Raw genomic sequence first — 6,817 nt, forward strand, 5'->3', positions numbered from 1 at the left:
ACCAAGGTCTAGATGAGGAGAGGGGATAGAACACAACTATATCTTTCGCCCGAAGCTTTTGTAAATTGTTTACAAATTTGTTAGTAACAAAAAAAATATGAAAACTATTTTCTCCTAACTTGTCACTAGTGCCATTTCTGTTAAGACATTCAGATTAATCAAAGAAGATGTTTAAACAGTTTTACAACTATATAAGAATAATTTCTAGTTGGTTAGAATAACTTAAAAAAATTTTCATTGTGTTATAATCAAATTAATTAGGAAAATACATTTTCTGGGATTGGCAATGTTAAGCTCATTGAAATTAATAGATTTTGTATGAAATGTGACAGAAATGGACGTGCCATTTACATTAATTAAAAATAGATGCACATTGACAACAATTATTAATTATTTAAATAATTTTCATAAACAAATCCACAGTTTAACGGTTGTTCAATGAATACTTCTCAAGTAAAAATGATTCGACTTGGTTATGTCTTGAGTTCGTCTCCAAGACATCGATGTCTGGCTACGTCTCAAAACTGAGTCAAGACTTATGCCTTCGTCTTACTTTTATGGCCACGACAGGCAAAACGGCGTTTACTTGTCTTAAGCTGAGCCTTGTCTTGGCTAAGACGACGTTTACTTGACTCAAGACGAGCCTTGTCTTGGCTGAGATTATCGAACCTTTTTTGGCTCATAAATGAGATTAAAATTGATGAATGAAAAATTTGTAATTATGAAATTAGTTATTTTTAATTTAAAATTTCAGAATCGGTGGGCCTGAACGAGTATAACCCTTAAAAATTTTCCTCAAAAAAATAAAAATGGTAACTTTCTGGAAGGATATCCTAAGCCGTTAGAAATACGTGTAAACAAACAACATTTTCGGTATCATCGTCAAACAACTATAATACAAATAACAATCCGTAAATAAATTGATTTAATATATAAATAACCATTTTGTTAGGACATGTATTCGCTCGAAGTTATAAACCGCACTTGTTGGAGTCATAAAAATACGACTCAAGAGATAAGTTTATAGATCAGCAGTGACGACTGGCGGTGAATCAAGGAACTGAAAAACCGGGCTTTCTATACTATTTCGCTTGGTTTACTTTGTTTTGGTTTGTGCAAAACGGAGTTTAAATAAATAAATCTCTTTTCGCTTATAATATGTTTATTATTACTTGCCGCATAGCGGGCTTATCGTTATTTAGGCATCAAAAACTTTTGGAATTAGATATTCTAACATTTTGTCAAAAAAATTTTTTTTATTAATAATTTGGATTTTAAAGTGAAGCCCGCCATAGATTTTGTTTAACAAATTTACAATGCAAAAAAAATAATTTAAATTTATTCATTATTTTGATAGAGGTTTCGCACAAACTGATCGAAGTAAGTTCGCCGTTCTTTGCGTTAGACCTGCGTTAGACAGCGTTAGCTGCACTAACCAACGTTAAACGACGTTCTGCGAGAAGCTAGGCAAAGTGGAGGGGGATAAATGCACTTTTTTCTTCAAAAAAGCCCAGAGCTTTCATTTGTGGCCCGATCTTCATTTTTTTCCATAATTAAAATGCATTAAATTTTCAAGAAACTTCACCTCGAAATTTTTGTTTGCTTCTTTGTTTATTTATAATATTTTCTCTCAATTTATAAAAAAGTGCTTAACTAAACTTCACATCATCTTAAATCGATGCATGTCGAATTACAGAACACAAATAATTGTTTATTGATCGCAAAAAAATTCGCAAATAATGTTATTCATAGTATAAACTTTTTTCTTTTTGGTAAAACTACTTTGTATTAATGCAGAAATGACATTTATTAAAAAAATATTTCTAAAAATTAGCAAAAATCCTTGTTGTAATCAAATTTTATGGAAAATCTTTTTAATATCCTTTTTTGCAGACCCTCATTTTTGTTCAGTATCTGAATTTCTTTGAATATTTAACAAAATGATATGTGCTTGATAATATTTGGTAAATTATAATAATTTAAATTTTGATAAACAAGATAAATAAATTTAAAATTTTGGCACTGTCGTATAGAAAAAAATATCTTTTTTTTTTACTAAAACTGTTTGAAATTAGTGTGCGAATGGAAGATACGAAATTCCTGACTTCAGATTTACAAAACCAAATATTCGATTCACAATCATAAAAATTGCGTGCAAAGAAGCTCAGTTGCTACACAAAAGGGCGACGCAAAAGCACATTGTGAAAATGCAAACATAAGGTTACCCGTTCATAGTGATCGCGTGTTCCCGGAACGATCGCAAAAAAGGATGGCATGATCCGAACTTTACTTCGTTCGTACAGAACTAATCGAGCTTGTTCGCACTAATTATTACTAACTCACATTGACTGCAGTGTTGTCCTAGGTTATTAAATGCTATTCGCGTTATTTCGTCTCACTTTGCACCACTGTGCTACACTGATTCTTTCTTAAGGAAATGAAAATGTGATTAATTCGCATAGCGCTTAGGAAATAGTATCGATTTTTTCAGTGTTAGATTCAGTGTTAGCGAACATGCTAACGGACGTCCTCACACACTTTTTTGTGCGTTAATTCAAAGAAGTTTTAATTTAGCAAAAGGTGATTAATTCGCATAGCGCTTAGGAAATAGTATCGATTTTTTCAGTGTTAGATTCAGTGTTAGCGAACATGCTAACGGACGTCTCCAAACACTTTTTTTTGTTTTTTTTCTCAAAAAATCTTTAATATTGCTAACAACGTGCGTATATATTTCGAGGTTATGTGTGTTAAAATTCACCCGTGCGTTACTTCCAAACTACACAATGATTTTGACCGAAAACTTAGGAGTTACAAATAAACATAGTAACTAATCTCCCGGAACTAACCTCGTTTGCAGGCAATCAACAAATTTTATTTCATAAATAATTTACAGATTATCGGAAAGGTAGAGATGAAAAACGACGTAACCTCAAAATAATGCATATGCATAACATTTTTAATTAGCACAATAATTTTTTGTGTTATTATCCCTCCAAAAATAGTCCGGGGACGTCCGTTATGATATTTTATAGCATCTCCGAATTCAGTTTAAAAAAATTTTCATTAGTTACGTTATAGGCACAACTTAAAATGATTTCATACGTTAAATACGAGAGTGAATAGCCCCTCGGTGGGTTAGTAACCAGGTACAAAGGAGCTTCAGGCTTTTCCAATATTTAATTTCATGCTTCGTTTGATGGATAGAAACCGAGTAGGGCCAGTTAGGTCGTATCACACTGTTGAATAGCTTTTTTGAATCGGATAGAATCCTGGAAGAAACGAGCTCTGGTCTTAGACAATATTTAATTTCTGTTCCGTTTGTCGAATAGAGACTAGGTAAAACTGGCTAAATCGTACACCAGTCTCAAATGCCTTTTAACCTTTAGAGGACGGGAAAATTTCCGTTCAATATTGAATTTTCATTTCACCAAAAATTTATGCATAATTTCAACAGAAAACTTATTTCAAGTCCCCGACCTGACAGGTGGTCGATTTATCGACCACCCGCGTCCGCAATGTAAAGGCAAATAAAAAAAAACTTTTTATGATATTTCAGGGTTATAGTTTAGTACACCCATATTTTTTGATGCGCTGAGTACGAAAAAGATAGTGAAAGAAATCCTGAAGGCATCCTTGACCTTGAAAATCACCTCTCAAGGTCATTTTTTTATATCTTAGCGTTATGGTAGGCATACCCATGTTTTGTAAGGCGCCGAGTAAGAAAAAAATAGTGAAAAAAATCCTGAACGCAGACGTGACCTTGAAAATCGAGATTTCAAGATCAAGTGATACATTTATTTATTTGTTGCTATTTTAGCGTCAAAGTTGGTACATGCAAGTTTTTATTTGCCCAGGACTAAAAAATAGTGGTAAGACATCCCGAAAACAGGTCCGAAAACATCAAATAGTTAGTGTGCATTGGTTGGTCGATATTTCAACCACCCCCGTCCTCTAAAGGTTAAGAATAGGGTTCAAACCGAGTAGAAATGAACTTCGATCTTTGTCACAATTTCATTATATAGAGACCTGGCAGGACTAAAGTATACGTTAATGTATTGGGTAGAAACAGGATAGAAACTAAATTCTTTCTTCGAATCTTTAAATGCTGGTTCCGATTGTCGAATAGACACCAAGTAAAAATGTTTAAAGCGTACACAAGTTTCAAAAGCTTGTAAGGAATCGGGTAGAAACGAACTTTGTTCATTGACAATATTCATTTACTGGTTTTTGTTGTTGTATATAGAGGCCGGATAGGACTGGTTAGAGCGTACATTAGTGTCAAATACTTTTTAAGAATCGGGTTGAAACCAGGTAGAAATGAACTTCGATCTTTGTCAATATTTAGTTGTATAGAGACCGTGTAGGATTAGTCAGAGTGTAAGTTAGTGTGAAATGCCTTTTAAGTATCGTGTAGAAATAGGGTAGAAACAAAATTAGGTCTATCCACATTTAATTGCTGATTCCGTTTATTGAATAGAAACCGGGTAAGACTGTTTAGATCGTACACCAGTGTAAAATGACATTCAGGAATCATGTAGAAACCGGGTAGAAAGAAGCTTTGGTCTTTGCATATATTTAATTTTCGGTTCCGTTTATCAAATGGAAGCGGGTAGCATCGGTTAGAGAGTACATGAGTGTCAAATGCCTCTTAAGAATTGGATAGAAAATAGGTAAAAAAGAGCTTCCTTATTTGTCAATATTTAATTTCCAGTTTCGTTTGTTAAGTAAATATTAGGTTGCATCAGTCAAATGTCTTTTACGTAATAGAGAGAAAAGAACTTCGATCTTTGTCAATATTTCATTTCTGGTACCGTTTGTAGGATGGAGACACCGGTTAGCACTGGTTAGAGCGTACGTCGAATATTTTCACAACTTATTTTCTGTCACTACTTTCTGGATATGGACGGGTTAGGATCCAGAATATTCCGGAAGTTTAAATTGAGACCAGATAAGAACCAGTTAGAGACGGTTAAATATTAAATGGGTATCTACCTGTTTTATATTCGTTTTCCTAATATCGTTTTTGCGGATATTCAACCAGGGGCAGTCACATTCTTTAACTATATGCATGCACTATATGCATAATTAAATAACATTTTATAAATTTTGTTACGTGCTTAATCTAAACAATATATCTATCGCATCTTAGGACCAAAGAAGTATTAAATCATATTAAAGGGTTAAACCACTGTAGATCACGAAAAAATACGCATATAGTATTTCGGGAATTTGTTTGGGCTCAATGAAATGATCAATGAAAATTTTGTGAAATGGAATTTATAATGCTAATAATAAAATACAAAGAATTTTTTTTCTTCAAATTTTTTCATGACAAAAGGGTGAAGTTTTTTTGAATCTATAGAACAACAGCAAGAGACTTACGTGGTGTTTTTTTCTCGATATATTAGTTTTTTGCGACATGGTGCAATTTAAAAAAAAAGTATGTCGCAGTAGAAAGCAATTTCAAATATATTCTTTAAATTTCAGATCCATCGGTGATGATTTTTTCGATTTATGTTTCAGGCTAGTTAAAAAAAAGTGGTTTCGAGAACAACGCGTTTAAAGTTTCAAATAATCTATAATCACCGGGGCATACCTCATAGGCGTTGCAGCAGAATTGGAAATTTGATCATTTAGAAATTTTTTCTGCCCTTCACCTTTTCGTATATTATTTTTAAGATCCTAAAACACCTTTTGAACAAACGAAAAAATTTCGGTTTTTTGAAAACTCTATAGTGGATTAACCCCTTAATAACCCATTTTTTTACTATGAAATATCTGGTGAAATTTGGGGGTACGTTTCCTTGGAACAAGAAACCACATCTTTCAATTAACTTTTTACTTTAGTCAATGGACTTTAATTTTTTGAGGAAAATATTTTGCTTATTTAAAGTCACATTTGACTATATCAAGTGTCTAATTTTCAGACACAAATCTTCTTTATTTTAACACACACTCAGAGAAAAGATTGAGTTGATTCCATAAAACAATTTGTTCAACATACTTCGTTTGTTGAAAATAAAAAAAAAACTTTTTAAAAAATGAGTGCTGTAAACCCCTGTACACTCACAGTGTCAAATGTATGGAAAAACTGGGATCTGCAACAATATGCAGAACGTTTTAAATGTTAGTACCACTTTCAGTTCGTAGGGTGCCGTTTAGTTCACCGGAGCAGGCAATCTAACCTCGAAATTCATAACGACCATTATTGATCAAAGAATCCGAAACAAGTTGATAGAAAAAGCCCATCCGCCTATGGTGGAAGTTCGGTTTTCTGATTCTGCAAGTGATGTTTATAGAAAGTTTTAATTAATGGGAAAGGCTCTTTCTATATATTTTGCACGACCGTTGATAAGACGATTGTTGATCCAACCAAAATATTTGTTTGGATCAAAGCAAATATTTGGTTAGATCAACCAAAATATTAATTATAATGAACCAATCTTAATTAACAAGAAGGTTTGGTTGAATGAACCAAACATTTGATTGGCCATACAGCAATGTATTTATTTGTTTGATCCAAACAAATTTTTGTTGAATGATATAAACTTTTTTCTAAGTGTACCATCATTTCTTTGAATCAAGTAAATTTTATTTGATTCACGATTTTTTTATTTTCAGTGCATATTCCATGGATTAGTTGAGTTAATGGCATAGCCAAAAAGTGGGGTTGGAGTATTAGAACCTCTTCCACCTTTGACGATAGAACATAACTATTTACTTAACTGTCCACTTACGGTACTCTATATGTATTGTTATACTTCGAGTTTAATATTGAGTAAAAATTTTAATAATGAATTTTTTAATAGGAATACTA

General features: G+C 32.6%; 1 protein-coding gene across 1 annotated transcript in view; it reads right to left on the minus strand.

The window, feature by feature from the left end:
- Positions 1 to 6,817, minus strand: part of LOC117182630 (neprilysin-1-like) — a 132,926-nt gene that overhangs the window by 23,696 nt on the left and 102,413 nt on the right. The window lies entirely within an intron of this gene.

The sequence above is a fragment of the Belonocnema kinseyi genome, chromosome 2, assembly GCF_010883055.1.
Source record: "Belonocnema kinseyi isolate 2016_QV_RU_SX_M_011 chromosome 2, B_treatae_v1, whole genome shotgun sequence".
NCBI classification, from domain to species: domain Eukaryota; kingdom Metazoa; phylum Arthropoda; class Insecta; order Hymenoptera; family Cynipidae; genus Belonocnema; species Belonocnema kinseyi.